This window comes from Cyrtonyx montezumae, unplaced genomic scaffold, assembly GCF_038088225.1.
Source record: "Cyrtonyx montezumae isolate F1298 unplaced genomic scaffold, pur_monq_1.0 scaffold_3, whole genome shotgun sequence".
Lineage (NCBI taxonomy): Eukaryota > Metazoa > Chordata > Aves > Galliformes > Odontophoridae > Cyrtonyx > Cyrtonyx montezumae.
The window spans coordinates 118,036,437-118,064,425 of NW_027072034.1; positions in this window are offsets into that span (position 1 = coordinate 118,036,437).

The window sequence follows — 27,989 nt, forward strand, 5'->3', positions numbered from 1 at the left end:
TGGACGAGAATGTCTATATTGGCAGGAGAAAAGAAATCAATCTATGAAAAGTTTCAGGAAATAATATGAAGGAAACCTCCTCTTCTCTCCCCCTTCCTTTCCCTTCCTTTCCCTTCCTTTCCCTTCCTTTCCCTTCCTTTCCCTTCCTTTCCCTTCCTTTCCCTTCCTTTCCCTTCCTTTCCCTTCCTTTCCCTTCCCTTCCCTTCCCTTCCCTTCCCTTCCCTTCCCTTCCCTTCCCTTCCCTTCCCTTCCCTTCCCTTCCCTTCCCTTCCCTTCCCTTCCCTTCCCTTCCCTTCCCTTCCCTTCCCTTCCCTTCCCTTCCCTTCCCTTCCCTTCCCTTCCCTTCCCTTCCCTTCCCTTCCCTTCCCTTCCCTTCCCTTCCCTTCCCTTCCCTTCCCTTCCCGAAAATAACTGAAAACAACCTTGAGTTTAAAGTTAATATGTTTCGGCTACATGATGAAATATATTCAGGCTATTAATTTCAAGCAAATCATTCATTAATTTTGTTCATAAGACTGCTACCAACTTTAGTATCTCAGGACCTCAGCACATCACTATCTTCAGTGTTATTATCCTAAAATTCCCATCAGATATATTTACAAACATTCCCACTAAAGTTACATGACTTGCCAAGACAGACAGGGTGAGACCAATTTCATGAAAGCTTCAGTATCTATGATTCAGATGTCTTCTTTTGAGCTCCTTTTATAGAAAATTGAGAGAAACTGGCACTTGTATGGAATGACTAATCTGACCTAGCACAGATACCCACTTTTGGGTGAGAGAAATCATGTCCTAGTAATCTCTTTTTATTTCCTCCAACTAGGATGGGAATCTAGACTTTTAATAGAAATCCTTTGAGGGCTAAGTGATGAATTCTAACATCTTTCAATGTATGGTAAAATGAGGCTCTTTGCTCAAAATGTTTTAAGCACAGGCTTTTCAGTTTCAGGAAGCGATTCTATGCATGTTTTAGGCATTTGTGTAAAATTTAATTCCACCACTAAAACTGTATCCTTGAAAAAATATTGAGGGCTTAGTAAGAGTTTAGTATACAGCAATACTCTTTTTTAGAGTCACTATTGTTCTGAATGGCTAATTAAAATGTATATTCAGAACAGAATTTTTCACTTCTTTTTAGATTTCTTCCTCTGACAGGTTGTTGGCCAGACAATTCTCCTCTGAGCAATTCGTAAAATTTAACATTTGTAGCCCCTGAAAAACAGACTCTAATTTATCCTTAAGATGCCCATTTTAGGGCTCATTTTAACCCTTAGTTTCTCCTAGGCATCAACAAAGGAGACTCTGTTCAGAGAGCTAAAGAAAGATTCTGATATGCCAGACTGAATTTTCAACCTGGCTTTTGTTTTTTCTCTCCAATGTGAATTCCTATCCATTTTCACACCCAAGGGCATCCAGAAGATATTTTGTAATGAATTTAAAACAGCTTCAGGGTTATTTTAAAATAAGCTACTATAAAATATCACATTGCACTGATCTTAACACAGTGAAATTTCTGTGTATAGTATCATCATCTCAAGTGATGATGAGGATGGCATTTTGTGATCAGTTTGGATCTTCTACAGGACTTTTTAAGGGTTCAGGGTGTCAAGAGGGAGAAGGAATAAGAGGGAGAGGGAGAGGGAGGGGGAGAGGGAGGGGTAGGAGGAGATGTAGGGGGAGGGGGAGGGGGAGGGGGAGAGGGAGGGGGAGGGGGAGTAATTTCATGACTAACCAAAAGTTAAAGCAAAGTAAAGAGGGCATTATTTAAAAGCCTCTTGAATACTGACAGGGATGAGGCATCAACTACCCCTCTAGGAAGCCTGCTCCAAGGTAAAAAAAAAAAAAAGCAAATCCCTAGCGCCTAGTCTGAACCTTCCCTGGTGCAGCTTTGTGTCTTTCCAATGCGTCCCATCAAGGTCTGCCAAGGAGAAGAGACCAGCAGTTCTCTCTCCATTTTCCCTCCTTGGGAAGCTGTAGAGAGCAACTTAGATCTGTCACCTTAGATCCTTCACATTTCCATATTTAGGAAAAGCAGCTGTACTGACAGAGACATCTATCTCCTTGAACTCTAAATGACAGAAATCACAAACTGGGAAAAGCCTATTGAAAATATAGCACCATGGTACAACCTATTTTTAGAAAGCTGAGTGATTTCTGGGACTTCATTTTATTTATTCATCCTGGCAGCATATTCTCCATCTTCTTTTCAATGAAGACCCAACACTAAAACTCTGCTAATTCATACACATCACTCATCCATGTAAAACGTGACAAAAATGTGCTCTCAAGTTAAGGCCATGAAGGAAATGAATAACTCTATACTAAATATTTTAAAGAGTGGTGTGTTTTTTTTTTCTCATTCATGCTCAGGTTATTTAGGACATATAACACAAGATCTCAAGAACAAATGGAAAGCAATGATAAACCGAATCTATAGAGTTAAAATATGCAACAGATTGCGAAAAAAATGGTTGAAGTAACAATTTTTGACAGAATGTTATACTCAGATAACATGAAGCAAGTCTGCAGAAAGATGACGTAAGGCAGTGGATTTACTGCTGATTTCAGTAGTACCAGGTAAGACCATTCAGACACAATTTTTTAAAGTAGGGATAGTCTTCAGCTATCCTTGGCAAGTATCTTCCCATATGAGGGAACGATGATCAAAGAACATGCCTTTTACTTCTATTTTAAACTCTTTTCACTACTGAACTCCTCGCTTAAACATCTCTCCTCTTGGCAGGGCAAGTAATCTGTAAAATACAGATTGGTCTGAAGATTTCCAGTATATATTTCAGGATGACAAAGATTACTTTCCATCTATTTCTCATTCACAGACAATATTTTTGGCCTTCCTAAAAGAGATTGGAAAATTCAGTCCAATATTCCAGTACCATGTCTTATACCTTCTTCGTGTGTTTTTCTTCTTGGTGTTGTTTTTTTTTCTTGTCATTAAAAGGTATTTTTCCTGAGACACTGCCTCTTGCTATATTTTTTTATATAGTTATAGCTTTTTATAACTATTATTATTATTCTTTATCCTGCTGTTTAAGAAACCATGTGTGACTTCAAATGGCATGCAAAACTGGATAACAGCTTTGCAAGATTGTGCTAGAAGTTGTTTGATACTACCCCCATTCTAAAGAAATCTATGCTCAGGTAAACTTAGTTACTAAGCAAAACCTAGTGTATCTTCAAATTGGTCATCTTCTACTGCCCTTCCATTGATAGCCTCCTTGTAATAAAACTAGTGGCAGTAATAAAACTAGAGGTTTTTGATACCTGACAATGTGTTAGCTGATGTGTGATCTCTTCATTTCATAGAAATAAAATGCAGAATGTTTTTGAAAATCATTGCCAGGAGAAGATGTTTTTTTCAAAAGGCCACATCCAGTGAGCTGTGACATAGAGCTGTGCTTTGATCCCTCTACCTGATTGAGGAATTAGGTTTACAATTTATGGAAAAAAATCAAGACCAGTCCAGCCTTGCCCACTTAGTCTTTTTTTAACCTCTTTTTATTCTGAGTATTGTTCCTGAAATTGATAGATTGACATTATATCTGCCAAAAAGTCAATGAGCAAAGTAATATCTTTTCAATGTTGGTGAGCCACAGCATGTATTATATGTGAGCCCTCCAAGCTTGTATTTATTTTCACACTCTGATGCATAAAGCCCCACTTTAGTCTTCTGCAATAAAAAAGTCCAGCTCAAAAAGAGATCAAAAGATCACTCATCACCCCTAGATTTGAGTAAACACATTCCTGTCCTACTGAATCATAAGGGAATGAGAGGGAATGAGATACGCTGTCTGCAGCATACCCCGCTTGCTGGACTATCTGTAATCAGCTTCCAAGAACAGAGAATGTGCTACGGATGTGCTCAAGAGTAGAGGTCTTCAAATACACTACAGAGACCAATTTTGAGTGCTTTCCTATTTGGAAATGATTGGTGACTTTCCAGAAGCTTTTCCATCATGAACAGGAGAGGAAATCTTGCTGAGAACCGGTTATGCTTGTAAGGATGTTCACTGGGAAGTTCATCTACGCTGACCGTCTTTGCATATCCACCTGTGAGCCATTCTACCAGCTCTACAGCAAAAGAAATTCAATTGAGCTCCAAGTTCACTGTCTAAATCCACAGCAGCAATGTCTGGGCACTTAGTTTGCAATGTCAAGTCATGGGACTACGTAGACATGGAAAGCTCTTTGGCTGCAAAGTACTGGTGCTTAAAGAGTGCTCCAAGGTGGGAGGCAAGTGCACTCTTGCCCTGTTCTTCTGCAGGCATCCACTACAGATCTAAAGCATCACTGCCAGGATACCATATTGCCTTGACTGTTGGTAAGATTTGGTAGGACATCATTATTTAAAAAGATGAACAATTTCTCCAGTTCGGAGTTTTTTGGTAACCCAGTCTGGAAATGCAGTTATTTTTATACCAGATATTAATACCCTGTTCCATTCCTTTGCCATCTAATATAATAGATCTTGGTGGACGTGAAAGACTAGCTTTCAGACACATAGACTTATGGAATAAAGTTGAATAAAGTTTAACTACCATTAGTGGTTTCTGACCTGCAGTTCACGATCTCTGACATAGACTCCAAATGTAGCTTCATATATTGAAAAGAAGGAATAAAATACAAGTATCTTAAGATACAAAAATATATTAACAAGCCAAACTATTTTTTTATTGTGGAGTAAGTCACTTCATTTCCTTACTTTTTTGCATTTCTTTTGTTTTATGAAGGCACTGCCCCTTGCTATACTTACGTTCACAGTACCAAACAAAAGTGGGAAAATGGGCATTTGATTCTAAGCTCAATGAGGAAGGGTCCCATGAAAACTGCTTATACGTAGATACCCACCAGTGCACAGGAACTTCACTGCTGTTTGAAACTTCTATCAAGAACTAAACAAAAAAGAGAAAAAGAAAACAAAAAGAGAGAAAGGGCATTGAGACTCAGCTAGCAAACAGCAAAACCAAGAACATATTTTCTAATAGAAGAGTGTAGGCAAATTAATACATCAGTTAACGTGGATCATCTTCAGTCAAAGTCCACAAACAAACAAACAAACAAACAAACAAATAAAGGCCAGGATCTAGCCAGGAATAGAGGAAGTAAATAACTATATTTTAGATAAAACTATTAGAGAATCCACTGAAATATGTAGACTATACAAAAGCAGCAACTGTAGCATGCCTAGTGGCTAAGAGAAAGGGTGGTCACATTGTCACTACTGATATGCGAAAATGCCCTGGCATGGGGTTCTTTGTTATCTGCTTCATATTTTTTTTTTTTGCTTGAAAATCACAAAAGCTTTACAAGACACTTCTTTGCTACTGTCAAAACTAACTTGTACCAGAGATGAAAAAATGATGCAAGAAATGGAGGCTGTCCAAAACAGGCATAACAGTAGGCAAACATGCTCCTAAAACATAATTGTGAATCACTCCCAAGAAGTCATCCATGATTTAAATGACCAGCTGTCATGTCCTCAAGGAGCACCATGTGCAATCTCTTAACTGCTTCTCTTACTGCAGAATCCAGCTGAGTTAGAGAACAGACTTTTCTCTGCCTTTCCAATTTTCTCAGAGAGAGGGAAAATAATACTATTTTATGCAACATAATAAAATAAAAAAATCACAAAATATTTCCTCTGACATTTAGCAAACTAAAAATGTAACTATGAAAACGATGAAACTGTGAACTACCTGCAAATACAAGCCATGATGAAGTTCACCAAAATTCATAACCTGATATTTATTTAATATACACAACTAGGATAATGCAAATGAAAAACAATTCCAAAGATCCAAATTATAGGGAGCGTAAAAATGGCTCTTGCTGAATAAGACTCCTTATGTTTTATCATGAAAAGGATCCTCTTTATCCTGAGGAAAGAAAAGAACTTAACTGATCAAATTTTAGTTGTCCATTTTGTTCCCTCGATGTGAAAAATACATTCTATTTGCCACTCCTTTAAAAAAATTATTCCACACAATTCACCCCACCTACTAGAAAGCACTGCTAGCCAGTCCAGGGAAGAGGTTGTCCCACTCTGCTCTGCACTCATGCAGCCTTACTTCAAGCACCAGGTCCAGTTTCAGGTGCTACAATATGAGAAAGATAAAAAGCTATTAGAAAGCACAAGAAATAGGGTTATGAAGATGGGCAAAGGTATAGTGGGCAAGACATACGAGAAGTGGCTGAGGTCCCTCAGTTAGCTCAGTGCAGAGCAGAGGAGACGAGGAGAGGCCTTGCTGCTCCTCATCGGGACCAGGTGGGCAGTGCTGAGCTCTTCTCTCTGTGACAGTGATAGGGCCTGAGGGAAGAGCATGGAGCTGACAGGGGACAGTCAAGTTGGGTCGAAAAGGTTCTTCACCAGAGGGTCATGGGCACTGGTACAAGATTCCCAGAGAAGTGGTCACAGCCCCAAGCTGCTGGAGTTCAAGGAGCTTTTGGACAATGCACTCAGACAAAGTTTGAATTTTGGGTGGTCTTGTGTGGAGCCAGGAGTTGGAGTTGATGATCCTTTTGGCTTCCTTCCAATTTCAGGATATTCAGTGATTCTACGAATTCCGAGGTTCTCTCGTCCTTCATGATGTGTTGTTACAAGGGCACTCTCTGCATTTCTCAACATGTGGCTATTTCAATGTCTCACTGCTGCTCAGTATATCAAGGCACAACATTTACTTTTTCTCTTCATCCTGTGCAAAAGAAACAAGTTACTCAAGAGTTTATAAATTTCAGGCTACGTCATGAAGTGCCTCTGTTTCACAGGATGGTTTTGTTCTGGGACTGGCAAGAGGTGTAAATTTACATCATAAAAAATGTGTGCAGAAACAATGCCTGTGAGGTGAATGGCAGCCTGAGTGCATTGTGGTGTAATACGGGTTTAAGCAAAGGAGTATTTGCCTGGGAGATGAAATTAGAGCTTATTGTGTGCCTTGAGTAAACAATGCTATAACGGGTTATTGAGACTGCTGACTTCTAACAAACAATGCTGTCTGTGTAAGCATGACATTTTAAAAATATGACGCCTGGGGCACGTATGCTTATTATTATATGTCTTTTCATTGACTTTTTAACTCAAAGCATTTGAAAGAAAAGTACAGAAAACTTGTCTGTGAAGGGAACAGAGCTGAGGTATGGGGATAGGACTCTGTCTCTAAGTATTGACATATGCCATGATGATGGTCAAGGAAAAAAAGGATCCAAGACAGCACTGTAGAGGTATCTGTGACTATAAACATAAATTTGTTTCAAAGATGTGACCACTCAAAGAAATTCTCAAATTGGAACTTAATGTTTTGGAGATGATGCAAACACCCAACAATCCTCACAATAGTGTTCACACAATGGACAAGAATGGGATCATTTGTATCCAACTTTACTATTCTTAGCATGAAAAAGACTAATAGGTTTCCTTGCCAGTGTCACTTTGGTGGGAAGATGCGGGATCTTTACACATTGTTTCTAAATGACTTCCATGTCCTTGGTGTCTTCTTCATATACTCTCTGTCAGCTTCAATATTTTTTCAAGAATTTAGCTACTTTCTTGTAGGACTGAGCCCTACAGAAAAGTATATTTAGATTTTCCCTGGGGATGACTTTGGTTAAAAAGAAAGGCAGGTAGAAAAAGTGTTATAAACCAGTTGTTGTTGCAGATTTTCAGGACTGGAAACATTTCAAACCATAACACTGTAAGAAAATGGAGTTGCCCTTGTCCCATTTCTCATTCCTGTCACAGACTGTACAAATAAATGTGGTGCCATCTTCCATTCCTGTAAAAATTGGAGCTGCTGGGATGGGAATGGACTCATCTTGTGCCATTGTCAGTTCTCATTTCTGTCTTTGGATACTGAGTTATCGCAGCACCACAACAGCAGCGACTCTTGTTACAGACTCATTTCAAGGACAGAGATAGTAACAAGAACAGAAAAGCACATTAAAAAATATAACTCATTTTATGACTATCTTAATTTTATTTTATTTTTTTATAAAACCAGGGAAAAAAATAAAGGATCATTTTTTAGAGTGAAAACTAACCTTGAAGAACAGATAAGATTTCCAATCAGTCATTGCCATATGAATAACAGCATCATCATGACAAAATGCATAAATGACAGGTTATAGTCTGCAAAACAAATGAACTTAGGATGCGTAATTCCCACAGACTACTATTAAATATCTTCCTTAATCCCACTTTGTATGGTACCTCCTTAGTTCACAAAGCACAATACTGAAGCAGGATATTCAGGCACCAACTGAATTTAAAGCAATTTTTTTTGTGTATGTTCAATTTCATTTGTCAAAGTGAAATTCCAAACAAAATATGATTTATTGTTTTTTTTTTTTTTTTTTTTTTTTTTACATGGGAAGCAAAAGGAAGACTGGAAACATCAGAAATTCATGTACAAGCCATGTGATAAAAGCTTTAGATATGACATCTCTCTTCCTGCCCACACTCAGCTCCATCAGAGAAACTCAGCCTTAATAAATGATGACAAATAGGACTTAAGTTTGGTGCCAATTGTATATTTTTTATTTTTTTTAAAGAGGAGTTCAGGCTGTGTATTTGGCTTATTTGTCTCTGAAACACAGCAGAGCTGGTCCCCAGTCTTTGAGCTGTACCCCTGCAGGGGTTCTCTCAAGGCAACCTTTCTTTTCCCAGTTGGAAGTAAAGCAGCATTGCAAAAGGAATGCAGAAGTAGCATTTTTGTCATGCTCTTGCTACTTTATTACCTCCCACTTCCAGGCAACATACATAGAAACACTTTGTGTTTATTCATTTTCCAATGTACTCCAGGTAGTCAGGGCCTGAGTTCTCATCCACACCCTAGACATGAAAATATTTATAATATCTATCAGTAGCATACCAAAAGAAGTAGCTACGCACAGTAGAACCTTGTGTCAAAACGCAAGCACTACTGAATATGTTGACTATTTCACACAAAAAAGTGAAATATCAATATTTTATCAAATGCAAAAAAAGAAAAAATTATACATTAAAATGTCCCATTTAAACTGGATCTGTGATTTTACTAGAAGAAAGTTTAGACAACAGTAGAAAGTCTTTACTTTTGACTGTCTTCCATCTAAGTTTCACTTGGAATAGCAGCACGTGTGAAAGACATAATGTAACTCACATTAGCAATTTTTTTGTTATTTATGGCATTATGAGTTAGATGATTAAGAGGACATTAAGAGGACACAGCTGGTATCAAGTTCTTTCTATTTGCCATTTCTGAATAGTTTTTTTTGTTTGTTTGTTTTTGGTTGGTCGGTTGTTGGTTGGCTTTTTGGTTTTGTTTTTTTTTTATTATTATTTTTTCAGTGTTTTACAAGGAGCTGTCCTGTGGGGCAGAGATTAAATTCTCTGGGAAGACTGTTCATGAGAGACGTGAGGTCTCATAATGTGGAAACAGAATTAATATCATCAAGTAGTTACAAGGAAAGGAAGTGGAAGAGGATTTCATTCAGCTAATTTATCAACACATTATACATAATATGCTAATCTCATGATAGGGAAATAAACTGGTTTCCCAGGTGATCTGGTTTCTATTTCTGGCTCAGCTATAGATCTGAATTCTGACTTCGGGTGAGGCATTTTATATATAAACAGATATTTAAAACATACTGCTGCTCACATGGAGTCAGTCCATAATCATAAACAGATTGGTACACAATCAAAACCAGAATCTAAGGTATGTTAGACCTTTTTTTCCCATCTCTCTGTCTGAAAGGCTCAAATTATTTCAGATACGTGTTCTCATTTCTAAACATGTGATTTTCCAACAGTCATCTGCAAGATCTCAGATTAAACCTAGAGGTATGATGCAAACAACAGCAATGCTGTTCACTGACTTTAAATATAGTAGAAACACTTGGAGAAATGTTTGTTACATTCTGAGTCATTTTTTTCTCTTTTGCTTTCTTCATCCTCTTTCTTTCCCCTGCTTGGGGCAACTGCCAGTGCTTCATTCATTAATTTTTTTCAGCAAAAGGACTCTGCATTCCTAGTTTTGGTGACATCAGGAGAAAAACAAAGGAAGGGAAAGGAAATAATCCAAATTAATGAAATGTTTTCTTCTTCACTAGCTTCCTTGCTTGTGACCTGGCTGTATCTATCCTAATTTAGTACATGCAACAATTCATATAATTGTGAGAATTTTTCATCCCTCCCTCCCTCCCTCCCTCCCTTCCTTCCTTCCTTTTTTTTTTAGGGTTAATATTAAAGGAACTTTAAAAAATCTACAAACAAATACTCTCACAAATATCCTCTGAACACTTTTCCCCAAACTCAGTGTATTCCTGTCATGGTTTTATGATTTTTGGTACTGGTATTCCACATCATAACATCATGTAGTGCATTTAGAGTTAAAGAGTTAATGCTCCAGCTCCGTGGATCATCGATAGTTCCAGGTATACCTGTCTCAGAAGAGAAGAAGAACTGCATTCCCCAGAGGACTTTGCGATGCTTTGCGTTATGTGTTTACGCTCAGAGGGAAAGATAAAAACTGTCTGTGGTCACGGGACACTCTCTTTCCTTTGGGATCAACTCAGCAGTGGGTGCTCGCTGCTGTCCGCCTTCAGCGTTAGCGTAAGGCCTTCGGTTTATCGGACACTCTCTCTTGCTCATTTTATTTGATTTATTAGCTTTAATTCCAATTATATTGTATTATATTGTGTTATTTTGCTTTCCGATATCTTATTTAGTAAATTAGCTTTCCTCCTCAGATCGTTGCCGCTGTTTTGTTTCTAGGCCCATCTCCCTTTTCCCTTTTCCCTTTCCCCCTTCCCCTTTCCTGGGGCGTGGGTCCGTGGGTCCCCCGCACCAATCGTCACGGAACCGGGCCGAACCTGCCCGTAAACCGTTGACAATTCCATTTTATGCTTCTGCTGTTTTATCATAGAGCAGAAAACGAGCCTTCATTTTGATTCCCTGCTAACTTTACTTGAATTCATTCCCAATTAAATGTTACTTGCTTTATTGTATAATATGGTAAGATTTATTTTACAATAAGAAACATGCAGAAAATCATAGTTGCAAAATAATTATATCTGTCTGCACTAGCTTTGATGCTCATGCATGTTATCTAGACCTGAAAAGTAGTAAGGAGATATATATTTCTTTCTCCATTTGTTTTGTTACAGTAGTTCTACCATTTCTGTCATCAATCTTTAGTCTGAGCACAAATAGTTCATAGATATCATTCATAATCTGAAATGTAAAAAAATCACATTGCATACTTAGAGCATCATTGGACATATAGATGAATAAAGCTCTCTGCAAAATGCAGTTCCCACTATGGAAATCACATTTATCAGTTTAAAGAAATTGATTTTCAATTTATTCAGTTGCCTTTCCTATTTAATGTGCTTTTCAACACAGTGATAATAGTGGAAGAACACAAACAAGAGGAAATAAATCTATTTTGGTATTTAAATAAATCTTAGATGGCTTCAATATATACTTATTGTAATTCTAATTAACTAAAATAATAATGATTAGATTCTAACCTGATTCCTGACATGGCTCTACTGAAAAACATCTACTTTCAGGCAAACAAACAAACAAAAACTCCACATGCAATAATTGGTATCAGTCAGGATATGCAGTGAAGCACAGCACGTGTCTTAAATTAGAAGCTGCCTTTTCACAAGCATGTTAGCAGAAGACCACATCCCAATTGCAGCCATGAGACACCCTGCACAGCTCCTGAAATGTGAACACTGTCCTAAGATGCAGCATTGAGAAGGGACTGTTGATCCTTGCATTTTTCCAAGAAGAATGTCAGATAAAATAAAATAAAATAATAAAATAAAATAAAATAAAAAAGTAGAGAAAAAGAAATCCATGAAAAGCTGGCAGAGTACAGAGATGTGTTTGATAGTGAGTGGTTTTAGAATGATCCACTTCAAGCAGTTGATTTATCTCTGTTTTCTTCAAAGTGAAATGACAACACAGTATGAACATACAAAGAGTATCTTAATCACCCCAGCTTTTGTCACAGTCCTTTCATAATAGCATTATGTAAGCATCTGATTTGCATCAGTGTGCAGTTCTGATTGCTGAGAAAGCATTTTGTGATTCAATAAGCTTCATAAACAACGCTGTCTTTCTCTTCTTTTCTTGAAGTAGTGTTGATAGCTGGAATTATACAAGCTTTTTCCCCTGCACTTACAAGCAAAAAATACCACTGTGAATAACATGATTGCTGTCCCTGAATGTATTAAAATACATTTCAAGATTGAAAAAGATAGTGTTCATATTTCATAAATGCTGAGCTCAATATGAAAAAGACAAAAAATGTCACTAGGTCAGGAAGGACAGACATATTGATTTCTTCAAAGAGAAGGATGGGATTGCTCTGCATTACACTTTCAGCTCACAGTGACTGACCATTTGTTGTTTGGAAGTATTTTTTTGCTACTGATGACATCCAGCATCTCTGAGCTCAGCACATTATGTTTTCAATCGGAAACACTAAAGACAACATTTCTAGCCTTAATTCACTAAAAACGCACAATACAGGCCTGCACTAAAATCAAGAACATTTTTAAGAAGTGATCTCAGATATTTATTATGAATACTGTTTGTTGGTAAAGACAATGGACTTAAGAAGCAAAGGGATGGGGTAGGCTCCCCTTTCTATTGCCCACATCAATCAGTGAGTACTGAGATAGCCCTGAAATGGAAGGGGTCAGAAAGCCCACAGCAGAGCTGGATATGGCACCTAAGCACAACTCCTGTCTTCCCTATATCACCAGCTTCTCTTTGAAAGCAGCAAGGCTCATCCTAGCAGTAGTAACACATCAGGGTCTGGTGGCCACATCTCAGTTTGCCAAAGCTATTCCAGCAGTCACTTGCAGTCATGGGCGACTGTTGGGCCTGCCTCTGGCATGCTGCAAAGAGGCCAGGGTGTAAGAATCATGCAGAAAGATCTCAGTGACATAAAAATTTACGCCATTCTCTTTAAACATTTTACTGGTGAATTCTGATGACAGCAGCATTGCCTGAATTAAACTATGAAATCAACGCTAGGGAACTGTGGCAAAACATCAAATGATTAAGTATTATAGGTAAAACTACAGGAACATTAATGTTTTGTTTGGTTTTTGTTTTTACAGAAAATGATTTTTTTTTCTTCAGCTCTTTATTTTAAGGATAACGCACTAAATAAACGGATTACTGCTATTTTTGAGAAGATATTACCTGAAAGTAGGCCAGTAAGCCAGTGTTTCTCAAATTGTCCTTATTTCAACTGTGAATTCAGGTCTTGCTTATCATGTAACAGATGACTGAATTTAGGTGAAAGCAGACTGAGGCCTTGTTTTCAATGTTCCAATTCCAAGGCACCCAGCTTTTTCAGTAAAAAAATGCAGAATTTATTTCTAAGGAATTGTTCCACTATCTGAAAGTATGAAACATTTGAGATATCCTTTGGCAATCAAAGCATGTTAAGGAAAAAAAGGCAGAACAAATGGTATATTTGAGCCCATGAAAAAAATCTCTTAGTTGTAAAGCAAATGAGGTCTTTAATAGCACAAAGGGACCAAACACATTACAGCAACTATGTCTGAGCTGCTTATGGATTTCTGTAGCCAAAAGGTTCATGACATTTTTATCTGTTAGTCTTTGTATTTTACTTGATCTTATTAAAGTAGTGCAGTGAAGTTTCCCTTCCCCTTCGTTTAAAATCATTTACATTTCTCTTCAAATTGTACTACTTATATACATATGAATTTATATTCAACTTTTGGAGGTGTTACCAGCTTTCTACAGAAATGAAACAAAAAGAGCACATTTGATAATCCAATGTTCTACACAGCTCTTACAACTGCTAATGCTCTGTTTACTCACAATTGCATGATCTATCAGGGAAAAAACTACATTTTACAGCTTAACATGTGGAAGCAGACAGTTAACATACAATGCATATTTATACAGGCGAAAAGCACAAAATATAGCTCTTCTGAAGTATGTGTGTATGGGGGTTATGTTCACTTAATTGCTTTACAAGGACACGAACATTTAAATTTCAAGCTCGCAAGAGTTAAATGTCAGACATCTTATTTCAGTGTCACTGGACATTACCAATTTTAAGCATATGTTCACCTTCATTTTCCACCAAATGTTCATCTGTGTGATATTTCTTTCTTTGCCCTGCTTATTTCCTTTCCAGTGCAATTAACTAACTTTCCTCCCCAATTTCTAGTTTGTTTTTCCATCCTCAGAAGTGCCAGCCTTTAAGGATCAGACTATCTTTTCAGCACCACCTCAATTTAGACTCTATTTATCTCCAGTTCTTTGCCCCACTCTGTTCAGATCAGATCTCTCTGCCATCAAACATCCAACTTGAATGGCCTTCTCATCAGTGTGTGTAGCAGGGGAAAGAAGAGAGAACAAGGGATATTTTTCAGACTAACTCCCTGGATATTTTAATGTCTGGCAGGGCTAAGCAAAGAAATTTTAGCAGTATGGTCTGTATGGATTTGTAAAGGTGAAGCTAAGTAAACAACTCTCACAAAATCAGCTATGAATTTAAGATAAAAAAATGGAGAAGCTCATCTTGCAGCAGACAGAAAGCATCACTCCAAGTGTTGAATACTGCGTTTTACAACATGGAGCTTTTATTTTCTCTATAATGTGTTGGTTACACTAGGGAAATTTCCCAGATGCAGTACACACAGACACTACACACAGACCCATTCCTATTCTTGTGTTTCTCAATTTTATTTTGCATTCATATTGCACCAAATAATGATTTCACAGTTTTTTCAATTAAATGTGCTTTTTTTTTCCTTGTGTCCCTGTTCATTATTATTATTTTTTTTCCAGAATCCCTAGAGATATTAAATTGAACTTTTGAACATGTTACTGTAACAGATTTGAAGGACAGGATTGACTTCAAGGCAATACTGTGACCTTAAATTAATATTATAGGAAGGTAACTGAAGAGGTTTGTGGAATACAATAAAAATTCTTAAGTGATGTAAGTACACCATGAAATAATATTATCAACACGATAGATATATATATTTGTCATCTGACTCAAATGTATTTTGATTTCTTGGCTGTAAGTGATTTTTAGAAATGGGTATTGGAAATGGAAAGCATTGCTTTTTTAAAATTCTATGTTCTCTTAAGGTTCTTTTGGCAAAACAACTTTCAAGTACTAAATCCAGATGAATACCCCAGAAGTGAGATAAGTGCAATCTATACAACAAGCTCAAGGCATTTTTTTTTGTTCTTTTTTTTTGTGAGGTGAAGTTTTTTCTTTGTCAGAACTGAGGATTTACACCCTCTCAACTATTAATCACAAGAATCACAAGAAGCCTAACATCAATTGCTTCTGACACCTGAACAGCACCACTCTGCCTACCAGCAGACTCACAGGGCTTCATGGACCAGCCTCCTGGAAGCAGAGCACTGGATGGGACTGGAACCAGAGCATGTACCAAGACACATCCTATCCTGAGATATTTTTCCCCTCTCCTGCATAATTTTCCAGAACTGGATCAGAAAGAGCAGGTACAGCAGAGGCAGATTTTTAACATCATCCCACGAGTAAAGGAGCATGTGTCCCAAATAATTTCTTCAGATGCCAGTCCTCCAAATAAGCATGAAAGCAGCAGACACTGAGCCTGAAGGCACTGAGAGCATCAGTAGCATGCCCTCCAAATACTAATCTGGGAGCAGGCACTCCACCAGATGTACTCCTCTAGGCCTAAAGTCACCTTTCAACTGCTACTTTACTGAAGGAGCTCTTCCTGAAGCAGCAGTAACATCTTGGTGTTGCAGCAAGCCCCAAGTAACTCACAATAACAGCAGTAATGAGAAATAAGAAGACAAAATTAGTCAGAAAATCAGATGTAACAGCTAGTACTAAGGCAGACACAGAGGATACGCAACACAGGACAAAGTGAGTTTTGAGTCTGTATCTGCTTTCAATATCAAATATGAAGTCAGTAATCTCCATCATTTCCAAATGTCTATTTCTGGGTCTTTTCCACAAACTGAAACAAATCCCTGCAGACTTAACACAAGCAACTTTCAGAAGAGACTTGTTCCACATAAAGCCCTCTGATGGGAGTATTAACACAGCCAGTTCCTGTGGAGAGACTGAAAAGAGAACTGACTATGCAAAATTCAGCTGTTGACCCATTATGCAAAAATATTTTAATGACCTTGGAGCTTTTCTACTTAAGTGTTTCATTTATATTTAATGTGAAATTAGCACAGGTTGCTTATGACAGGAACACATTTACATTGATTAGAAGCTAATCCAATCAAATCAAGAACTGATACTGTTAAAATCTACCAGGCTGTGGAGATCATTGGATGTCTTCATGACTTGAGTTTCTTTTTGGAACAGCCAGAACATGTTTTTTCAAACATTTTAGAGGACCTTAGAGGATCTCAAAAAATAAATTGCCAGATTTCATGGTTTTTTTTTTCTATAAAACTAGACAAGCAAAGTATAAGTTGAGCAACAGGAGGCCAGCAAAGTAAAATGCCTAATCGGCCTGCATAATACACAGGCTTACTCACATACCCAGGACTTAGTCTCCCCTCTCCAGGTTCTCAAGACGTCAAACCTTATACTGAAACTCAGTACCTTATACTGAAAGTCAGGAGTCATATCTCTGAAAAAAAAAAAAAGCAAGGAGCTGTATCATGCATGAAAAGAATGGTAGAATTGAAGCTTTAGAACTCTTGTTTGTTTGGTTGTTTTTTTTGCCCAGACTGTATCTACTCTACTTCTGCTGTCATTAAGTACATGAAGCTGAGACTGTTAAGATTGCATGATATCTCTCAGAAAATTCCCACTTCTGGACAAGAAATGGACAATTCCTAGTTGAGCTGTCACTCTATTTTTTTTTTTTTTTGGGGGGGGGGGAAGGGGGAGGTGGATATGAGCTTTGCTTTATTTATGATCTACTTCAGGGCTCGCAGCAAATCTGACAATAGTAAACAGAGATGAATATAGGAAATTTGAAAGAGAAAGGCGGAGAAGAACAAGTGATGTCATGAAACATATATTTAAAGAGCTATCTCAGCTGGTCTTTGAGATAATAATGGGCAAAGACTAAATAAAATCAGGTAGAAGCTCTGCATTTGTATTAAATATTTCATAAAACTCACACAATGAAATCTGGAGTTCTAGCATTACTGCATACAGGGAAAAAAATAGAGAAAATAATGGGGGAAAAAAAAACCAGAAACATGAAGCTATATTATAGCATCATGCCTTCGTAATAATGTAGAAAGACAGCTACCAGTAATGACTTCTCAGTCAGACTGTATGCCACAGAGTATCTTCCAACAGGACATTTTCTGGAAAAAAATTTATAGCAGCAATGGAACTTTCCTTTCTAACAACTTCAAGGTCTTCATGATATCAGTGGAGATCCAGCAACTCATCAAGAGTGTCCGGACAGACAGAATTTGGAGAAAAATAGTATCCTAATTCAGACTAGAAGGAATTGCTTTAATTTGAAAAGATCTTCCTTACATTCTGTCTCTGTCTCTCTTGTTTCAACCTATTGCCATGTTTTGGGGCATTGGCTCTACCTTATTTAATTTCATCATTCTAAGCAAGCTCTTTTTTGCACCTCTATCTCTCAGGAAAAAATAGCTCTCCTCAAAGAACCTATCACAAAGACCTGTTATTGCACAGGCTGACACAATTTTTGACAGTGCTTATTTTTCCCTTATCTAGGAAGGGAACTGAGACTAAACAGCCCCATTTTCTCAGCTAAAGTTAGATTACAGGAAGTTCTACCTTTTAATTTCCTTTGAACTCATTTTCTCAGCTGGTTAGTAAAAAATAAATGAAGGGAAAATCAGTTCTAAGAAGTGGGTCACTATTTATGTTGCTTGCCTATGAGTAGGTATTCACCAAGATTGACAAGAAAATGATACCAGCCAGCAAGTGTTTTGTTTAGTTACTTTTACTCTGTACCATCTCCATTGGTTTGACTTCCACACAGCTCAGTAAATTTCCTGACAGTAACTATTAACAATGCAAAAAAATCTGTTTACTTCTTTTTCTCATTTTTGTGTGAACAAAGAGAATGATGCTGAAGTGTGTAAGTGCATTATGATTTGTCAAAGCACCTCCCAATATCAATTAGGGAAGCAAAAGGGTTCCTCTTATTTGCACTGGTAAACACTGAGCATACTGGAATTGATACTGATTAATTAGATTCAACAGGCTTAACTGAAGCAAATAATATTTAATAGAATAGGGTGATCAGTAAAAGCAAACAGTTTGTAAACAACTCACTTTGAGTTTGAAAATTCAAGTTCATCCAAATTTAGCAAAAATGAACCACTGAAACACTGCCCATCAAGCAGGAGTACCTCCCAGCCAAAAAGCAGTGAAGCTGAAGTAGTAGGAATATCATTGTTTTGAGCCTCAAACAGTTTCATCTATGAGGTACATTTCGTACAGTTTGAGAACTGCATTAAAAATGTTCAACAAAAGTAAATTTAAATCTCCGAACCAAAATAATTTTTCTTAACTCATTTCAGAATCTCTACCTAGGGGATTATCACACACTGCCAGAATGTTTAAACCAATGACAATTGTTATTCAGACTGTTCTCCACTTTCAAGCATTCTGCGTATTTTTACAGATTTTGATCATAAGGTAATAGGCAAAACTTTTAAAAACACACTGATAATTTATAAATCTTAGTCTGCTTATTAAAAAAGGGGTCTGAATTAATTGTCCATTTACATTTAAAGTTAAAATTACAAATTTATATTGATGATTTTTTTTTTAATATTAATGTTTTGACCATATTCCTGCTGGGTACACTGATTTGGTAACAAATATGCCTTCCTAGAAAGCAGACTGTGTTCACTGCAAACAGTATCTTATCTTTGCTGGAGAGCTGTCTTTGAAGTGACATACTCAGACAAAGTAAGATTTAATGACAGACAGCGCTTGCAACTTAATTACGTTTGAGCTCAGAATACTTTTTTGGTTCAGGGACAAAACTATAAATGCATGCTTTGAACAAAATCGTTAAGTAATCGTTAACCACATTATAAAGTAGCAACATTTGGCTGAATAATCAAAACCATACAAATAAATAATGATGTACGTATGTCTGAGCAGACTGTGCATGTGAAGGAAGATGAATCACTTTGTTTTTTTAGTGTTGGCCTTGTGATAGCTGAGCAATGTAATTATTTTCTTTTGCATTGTGCTAGTTTTATCTCATTGGTATTTGATTTTTATTTCTTCCATATCCTTACTTCTACAAAGAGTGAAGTGTAACACTCCAAAAAGCAAGGCATTGGTTAGGCTTCACGCAAAGAATATTCTAGTACTATTAAAAACAAAAAAGCCAAAGGCAGATAGGGGGAACCTCATTATTATGCATTATTATGATGAATAAATGTTCCTACTGAACAGTTTTAAATTGGATTAATTTACCTTAATTTAAAATAAAGGAAGGAAAACAAACAAGAAAATCCTTTCAACCAGCTCAAAGGGTATACTGAGTGCACAGGATGTGCTAAGAAAGATATATATAAGTAAAAATATGTCAGGGAATATTGTTTCATATTTCAAGAAAAATAGAATAGAAAAAATGACTGTTTGCACCAGCGACCCTGCCAACTGATCTATGAAATATTTGTGAGCATAGGGCAGAAAAATAAAAGCCATTCCAGATTATTGTAATTATCACCAGAACACGTACACAAAAGAAAACAAAAAAAAACCTTAAGGTTGAAAATACATAGCATTAAACCTGGTTATACTTTTAAATAAAGAAATATGAATGAATACACATTTCCCCTTTTCACCTACATTGTGACCAGAATTAACATGCCATCAATAGGAAATCTTTCTGAGCAAGGTTTTGATGAGATCTCTGTAAAGCAGCTAAAACTGGATAACTCCTAAGGAGTCATTTTAGAATGTGCTTCTCTTGAAAATCAAGACCTTAAAAAGGCTTGCTCATCATTAAGAGATTCACAGGAATCAAAACAAAACAAAACAAAGTGCTCCTGGTAAAAGAACATACAAAAGCAAGTCAGTAATATTCTCTACAAGTTTGGAAGACCGAATTCAAATGATTAATATAACTATCTACTAGACATTGTCCAACTTAGATATGTACACTAGAATGAGACAGTTATGACCTAGATTAGGACTCTGTACAAACAAATATTTAAAGCTAGTGCAAAGAATCTCATCTGATATGGCAAATACAGCTCAGTACTCAAGTTTTGATGTAAGGAAAATACTGTGCAAACAGCCTGAAAGGAATATAGCCAAGAAACTTTATCTGCTGCCTAGGCTGAATCAGCGGTCAGATTAGAGCAGCAACTTGACAATGTACAATATGTACATGTCTAAAAAAGAGTAAAATATCCTGGCTTCCAGACCATCTCCATCGCCTAGCTAAAATGACCTGGCCTTGCTTGGGTTGCCTTTCAGCCTCACAGTGCAGCAGGCCTGACTGGACTTTCATGAACTTTTCTGCTGGAGCTCAGCTGGAACACAGGTGCTACATACACAACATCCACGCATACTGATTCAGTGCATGCTGAGGGCTTCTCAGCAGTCAAAAACACCAGACCAAATCCAGGTTTCATTACTTATTTTTAGCTCAGAGACACTTCCATCAGCTCCTAAGAGCTGTAACATCTCAAAGTAACTCTGGACCACTGACTCTCGATTATTCTGTGCAGCAGCAGATATTCTGCAGATGATACTGCAGAATGAGTCATACAAAGACATTTATGAACATGAAAAATAAGATATTTTTGAAGAACATGACATCATTTTGATCTGAATATTAAATTCTGAACTCTTCTGGAGAAAACCAGATTACTTTCTAAATAAAGTATTCTAGGACCGCACAGTTCCCCCAGGCAGCCAATTCTGCACAAACAGTGACTTTCTCACATGACTGTGAAAGGTAAGCAATCAAGTATCAACATTATATGAGTGAAAGGATGAACAGTCATCCACACAAAATCTATTAAACCTAAAACCACTAGGCTCCATGTTTAAGGCATTCAAAACTCAAAATCAGAAGCATTTCTAATGACAGGCACATGTAACAGGATCTGTGTGGTGAAGCAGTGCATAGCTGTGGCTAGATTTAGAGCCAGATCATCACTTTAGAAATATCAATATCTGGATAAGGTCCAAGTTCCTTCCTCATCAAAGCAGTATGACTCCTGAAATAATAACCCTGGCTTGTGGAGACAAAGTCCTGATCAATAATGAATCTTAAGATGTCTCTGGGATCTTCTGCCTTCTCAGATGTGAATTAGTACTGACACCCTTCTGGCACTCTGCCTGAAACAGCTGCTCACCGAATGCTGAGTGGCAAATGTGGGCTGGTAGAAGTTGAATACATATACAATATTTGGAGTATGATTTATCAGAAAATCAGTAAAACGTGGCTATTATTAAAACTGAGAGAAACACCTGATTGCTGTTATTAATTTTCTTAGATGAAAAGCAGCCTGACACAAATATGGTGAGATCCCTAAAAAACAAAAACAAAAAAAACCCAAACCCAACAGACAAGATCTTAGTCCTTCAAAACAACTTCCTCAAGTTTTGGAGCCAAAGAACAATCACCAGCCTTTTTAAGTTTCTTATGGATTTCCACGCAGCCCGCTCATCAAACCTTTTACCAAAAGCATTATCTTTGTCTTGTTTGTTGTTTAACAGAACACCATAGCCGTAGGCCACATATCAAAGCTTGTAGACAGAGAAGCACAGCTCTAAATTGTGCACATTTCATTCTGTCAGCTCAAAATTCTAATGTTTTGTCTCTCAAAATAACCCAGTATTCGTCAAGAAAGTCCCTGGAAAACTGGGAAAACAAGAACTGTTTTACTGGATTAGGCACCTGACCCATTTAATCCTATCTCTAGTAACATGAAGACTTAAGAAACCAGGCACTTGCGAGCACTAGGATAGGTTTCACTCAGTTTAACTCAGAGATTGACTTAAGCCCTAAATTGCAGGTTTTGTTCCTCAGTCTGTAATTTATTATCGCAGATTTGGATGAGAATTATAGCTTTATAATCACTTCCATTCTTAAAATGTATTACGTATGAGAAAAAAAGGATCACTTTAAATGAACCATAGCCCAGGTTTCCTCTATGATGAATCTTTATACTATATCCACAAGCATGCTGACAGAAATACAGAATTCTTCATGCTCTAGAAAATCTGTTTTGCTGGTAGTATATTAGAAATGAGTCTCCAAACAAACATCCTGTACATTTTATGTAATTTTATTTGTTTTGTAAGTGTTAAAATAAATGCTAAACTCAAAATATTCATACCCACCACATGGATAGAAATGTAAGTATCTCAAGCCAGCCACTCCTCAGGACAGAGTGGTAATTCCTCAAGGATCATAAATGCTCGCCTAAACACCCACTGATGTCAGTAGCATAACCGTATGTGAAACTTCTGACTGAATCAGGCCCTCAGACTGCTTCGAGCCATTTTTCATCTGGACTTCCAGAGACATCACTACCATTCTACTCACAACTCCTGCACTGTATGGTCGCATGGATAATGTTTCATACATACATGTATGATAGACTCAGACTCCAGAGGCTAGAAAAATGCATTTTACTTGTAGCATTCCAAATCTTCCCTGGAGCACACATACATATATTAAATTGTAGAAACCTCAACTCTACAGCATTGCAGCAGAAGTTATCTAGTATTTTCACAATAGGGACTCCAGGATTCCAAATTCATGTTTAGATGCTTTAAGAAATGACCTGATTTTTAAAAGCAATGAGCCTCAGGTGACTTTGGTGGATTTAAAAAGTTCCTAATAAAGCTGGTGAAAAAACAGCCTGATCTGCTCCCTTTGTGGTTGGTAGAAGTATTACCATTGAGCTCAGTGGAGCTCAGCTGCTTACTTTTAGAGTTGTTTTTGAAAAATAGGTAGTCATAGGAACTAAATATCAAAGAATACTCCAGGAACTGGGCAGGGTTTTGAGAACACCACAAATGAAATGCACCCTCAATTTCTGAGTGCTTACTTGCCAGAGAGAATAACAGGTGTACAGGAAATAGGACATAAGAAAAATACTTTCTTGTAACAAAATTATTTTATTTATGCCACATTTCCTATGTGCTCTCCCTCCTGCCCGAACCTTGAAAGGGAAGATGCTACCTCTATCATTAAAGAAATGAAAATGGAAGGTATGCACTATTACAAAACTGGCAGAATTAGTGCACAGCAAATAGAGAGCGCAAACAAGGAACCTACCTTTAATATATGAAACGTGGAAGATTATAGTAAACAGTATAGTAACAGTAAAATTGTTTCATATAAGAAAAAATAATTTTTAAATATCTTTCAATTGCTTAAATTCCACACATCGTTTTTCTGTAGAGCATCACATTTTTGCCACCACCAAATCTAAAAATAAGTTAATCATTTAAAGCAACAAACTGGGGGAAGTTACAGTAAACCAAATTCTCCATGTTTTTATTCAATTTTCAGTTCTTTGTTGGTTATTAGTAGGATTTTCTCAAACATGCTTCTCTTTTATACTTTCTTCTAATGATCATTGAGTCTCTTCGTATTGCAGCTGATGCACTTTCCAGTGTTTTATTTATAATTACAAAATTCAGAATGAAAACAAAAACCATTTAATTACATAATAGAGTAAGCAGGACAATTAAAGCCCTCAAAAAAGCAGCCTAGAGGCATCGGTTGTACAAAAAGGTAAAGAAAACTTAATTCAGATATCTCAAAAATGACTAAATAAATTACTTTAGGAAATTATACGTGTCCCTGAACAGATGCCCTTAAGAACTGTATACCTTAATCAACATAAAATATCATATTTACACACCAAGCATGTACAACAAGATAGGCCACTATAAATTAGCCATTCAGAAGTTATAAAAGAGACTGAAGCTGTCTATAACATTACAAGAAGAAGGCTTGAAGATGAAAATAAGATGCACAAAGATTAAGAAAGCAACTAGAAATATACGTGGGATAAGACTGCAAGTAAAACAGTTAAGAGTTTACAAAATAACGAATAAAATAAAATATAAAGATGTTCCTGTCGAAGGACAAATCTAAAAAGCTATTTCATGTTGTGATAAATCTGCAAAAGTGGTAATAAGGAATGCCTTATTAAAAGTAAGTATGAAGTTCTTTAGACACAGATCTCCAAGCTTTTGCACTTCCCTAAACTTTAGAAATATCTGCAGCTGCACACAGCAAAACCAAAACCAGCTGGACTCTCATTATAAAGAATAGAGGCAAATCTAAAGAAGTTTCACATTTATGACTTGCATGAGAAATCTTCCAGCTAAATCTGGAGAAACATGACCATCTATCTTGCTAAAAAGCCTTAACCCCTTCACTCTGCTTTGTGAGGTGATGACACTGGAGAGGTTTTGGTTACCATCAGATGGAACTAGTTAAAAACCACAGCATTTCTGCTGCTGCATAGGGGCAGGAAGGGTGACTGTGTGCACAGTGGAAAAGTCCCATCAGCTGCAAGGGTAATGCAAACCCTCAGAAGCGTTCAAAACCCACACAGAGAATGGTCCCTCCCTCTATAACTTACATCACCTTTGAAATAACAGTACCAGAGTTACTAAGCTATTTCTCCTGAATGGCATCACCACGCAGAAAGCATCACTACATTACAAGTTAATAGAAGATGTAAATAAACAGCGATTTTTTTCCCTTTGTACAAGGAAATCAGCTTCCTTCTGTTCCAAGCAGCTAACTTTCATCTCACGTGTGTTTCAGCACATGGCAGTAGGTAACTTGGTTGTGCTCTTTGCCATACGATTTCTTCCCTTTTATAATTAAGGTATCCCTTTGAGTTGTGGACAGTTAACTTTCCTCCTGCTAAAAACTGCAATTAGTATATAAATTACAAATTGACACCGACAGCTCACACGGACAAGACAAAGAACGTCTTGCTCGTCTGAAGGTTAGCCGTACTTAAAAGTCATTCAAAATATTGAGTTTTACAAGTTCCAAACCCTCACTTAAAGTGGTCCCTTCCTTCTACCATTATGAATCAAGCTGCCCCTCACGCAGCCCGCCTCCCCCCCCGGGCATACTCCACGTCCGAGCAGCCCCTCACGGCGCAGCCGCGCCCCCTGGCGGCGGAGGCGGGCGGAGGCAGCGCGGCCGCACGCATTGACGCCAGGTGCAGCGCTCGCTGCGGTCACGGCGCCTAGCGCAGCTCAGCGCTCCCATTGGCCGGCGGCACGTCGGCGGCAGCCAATCGGAAGGCAGTTGTCAGGCTCCGCCGTCTATTTTTAGCTCGGGTAAACAGCCGCGCGTGGAGAGGGGTGGAGGGTGGCGTCAGGGTGGTGTTTTCTGTGTGGGGCTTCAGTGTTCAGGGAGAGTGCTCAAACAAAGCGCTGTGTTCGCTAAAGGCACGTTAGAGCTTGTAAAGAGGGTAGTGCATTGAGTTAGAAGAGGAAACCATGAAGTATGGAGGAAATTGTTGTATAACAGAGGCTTAAAGCATCGAGACTGCCTGTGTAGGAGGGCTGCTCTGAAAGCAGTGCCTTGCGTTTTATTCTGTTGTCCCACAACGTCAGAGGCGGGTGTCTATGCTATTGGCAGTAGGGTTTGAACCTTCCCACCACTGTTCCATTTCATGTCATTGCTGTGTGGCACAGGGCAGTGTGACTGCATGGTACCTGATGTGGAAGTGCATATGAAGCAAAAGTGTGTCCCTGAATTCCCCTGTGCAGAAAAAAATGGGACCCAGTGGCATTCAGTGATGCTTACTGAACGTTTGTGGAGTCCAGGGAGTGGGTGTGAGTGCAGTGTGAGGCTTTGAGTGATGTTTTGGCAAAGGTGACAGTGACAGAGGGTCACCTCTGCTCATACTGATTTTCACAAGCACAATGTGTGCAGGCTGTTTTTCTTGCATAGCTAGTGGTGGTGACTGTGCTGGAAAACAGTGTTTTGCAGCTGATAATTCGCTCTATCGAATAAATAGTGTTATTTTGCTCTTTGTTCTAGTTCCCACAGAAATAAACACAATGATTAGGAGACGTTACTTTCAGAGTAAGCTATGTATTACAGAACTAAAAAGGAAAAAACAAGCCTTCTGAAGCCAGTTTTTAAAGCCATTGTACTTCCAAAAAGTGGCCCATGGATTTAAAATAAGACCAGAAAAAAAAAATGTTTATTCTGTCATCGTTGGAACGTTTATGTAGTCAGAAACATTATTTCAATGAAGTTTTTACATGCCATTGAATGTTTTCTCTGTGTTCACGGGTTGTCAGTCTTATGTGCAGATTAAACTTAAGTTCTCACAGAGGAAGTGCACGCAGCGTGAATTCCGTTAGCTTTGCTGATCCCATTATGCATCATAATGTGAGAGCGAAGATTGTTCCGCATAAATATTCATCTAGCATCTTTCAAGTTTTCACTTTTCATTCTGCTGCTGCCTGACCCTGTCTGCCACTTTTCTCTGAATAATCAGCACTGCTGAGCAATCCATTTGGAGGAAAAGATGTTTGGAAGACTAAAATATCGGAGCTGGATGCCTGTGGATTGTCACCAGGACAAGCTGCAGCATATCGCTGCAGACATTAAAATGTTCCAGTGTGCTATTTGGATTTGCTGTGTGTTTTTCTTTGTACTGTGGCTTCTGGACAGACCTATCACAGGGGCATCAGTACGTCAGTTCTTGCTCTGATCACTCAGAATCGACATTACAAGTTTTAATTCCTGTTGAGTTTTATCGGTGACAATTTTAATGCAGTTTCTGTTCATCTACGAGCTGAGGGCTTTGTTTGTGCTTTGAGGTAGACTGGAGATTGTGAAATTAAAGTAAACAATGTGTTTTTGTGGAGATGGGGAGTGAGACTCAAGGGCTTCTTTGATACCAAGTGGATTAAAAAGACTGCAAACTAGAGGATTTAGCCCAAACATGATAAAATTCACCACAGTTCTCCTGTGAGTCCTCAGCAGGTCCTGAGATAGGAGTGTCTGTTCCCCACATTTTATAATTTATCCAGTAAGGAAATTGTTGCTGTGTTCTGTCAGCAACCCTTGTGTGCAAGGAATTGCTGTCCTTGGGAAAGCCATTGCCCAGATCTTGGGGCCTCAGGTCTGTGTATAATGTCCCATGCCCTAGGGGTGAAGCCAAGGAGCTGTTGTGTGACTGGGGAGCCCATGCAGGGCTCTGAGATGAGCTGGTAAAGGAAGATGTTTTTAAACCAGCTTGTTTTTGCCAGGTATTGTCATAACACCTTTTTCTTTCTCTTTTTTTTTTCATCCAGTCAGAGTTTCCTTAGACAGCATTTGCATAATTTTCCCCACTTATCAGCTTGACATCTTAATTGCAGAAATAGCACCAAAAGGGAAAAGCTGCTAAATAGCAGGTGCCAACACCACAACAGGTAAAAAAGAGTAACGCTGCTGCTCAGGGAAGACCAAAGTGGTGAAAATATGCTCCCCTCAAAATCAAGTTGAAACCGGACACATTCCCATGCTGACTGAGTGAAATCTCTTTCCAGTTAGACATCTTTCATCCAATCCTGCAGCAGAAAAACAACCTAAAAACACAGCAGGGTGGAAACTGGTGGGGAGTTGGTGGCCATGTGACTTGGGAGCTGTGTGCCCTGGGGCTGCCTGGCCCTGGTCCTGTGTGCTGTGTTGGTCCTGGGGCATCAGAGGACCGGGCAGGCTGAAGCTTGTGTGATTTCTTTCTGATGGTAGCTGAGACCTCCAGTCTGGTTATGGGGGAGGACAGCAATTGTGTTCCCATTAGTTGTAGCGTAAATCCCATTTTAAATGTGAACTTCATATCCACAAGCCTTAAAGTCAGTCTTGCCTGTGTGCTTTATGGTGACTGATGCTAACACTGGTGCTTCTCCATGCTCTATGCGTTTTCCTAAAGTTGTCCTGTGAAAGGAGCTCATTCTTCTAATTAAGATGAAATCATATGTAGAGTGTGT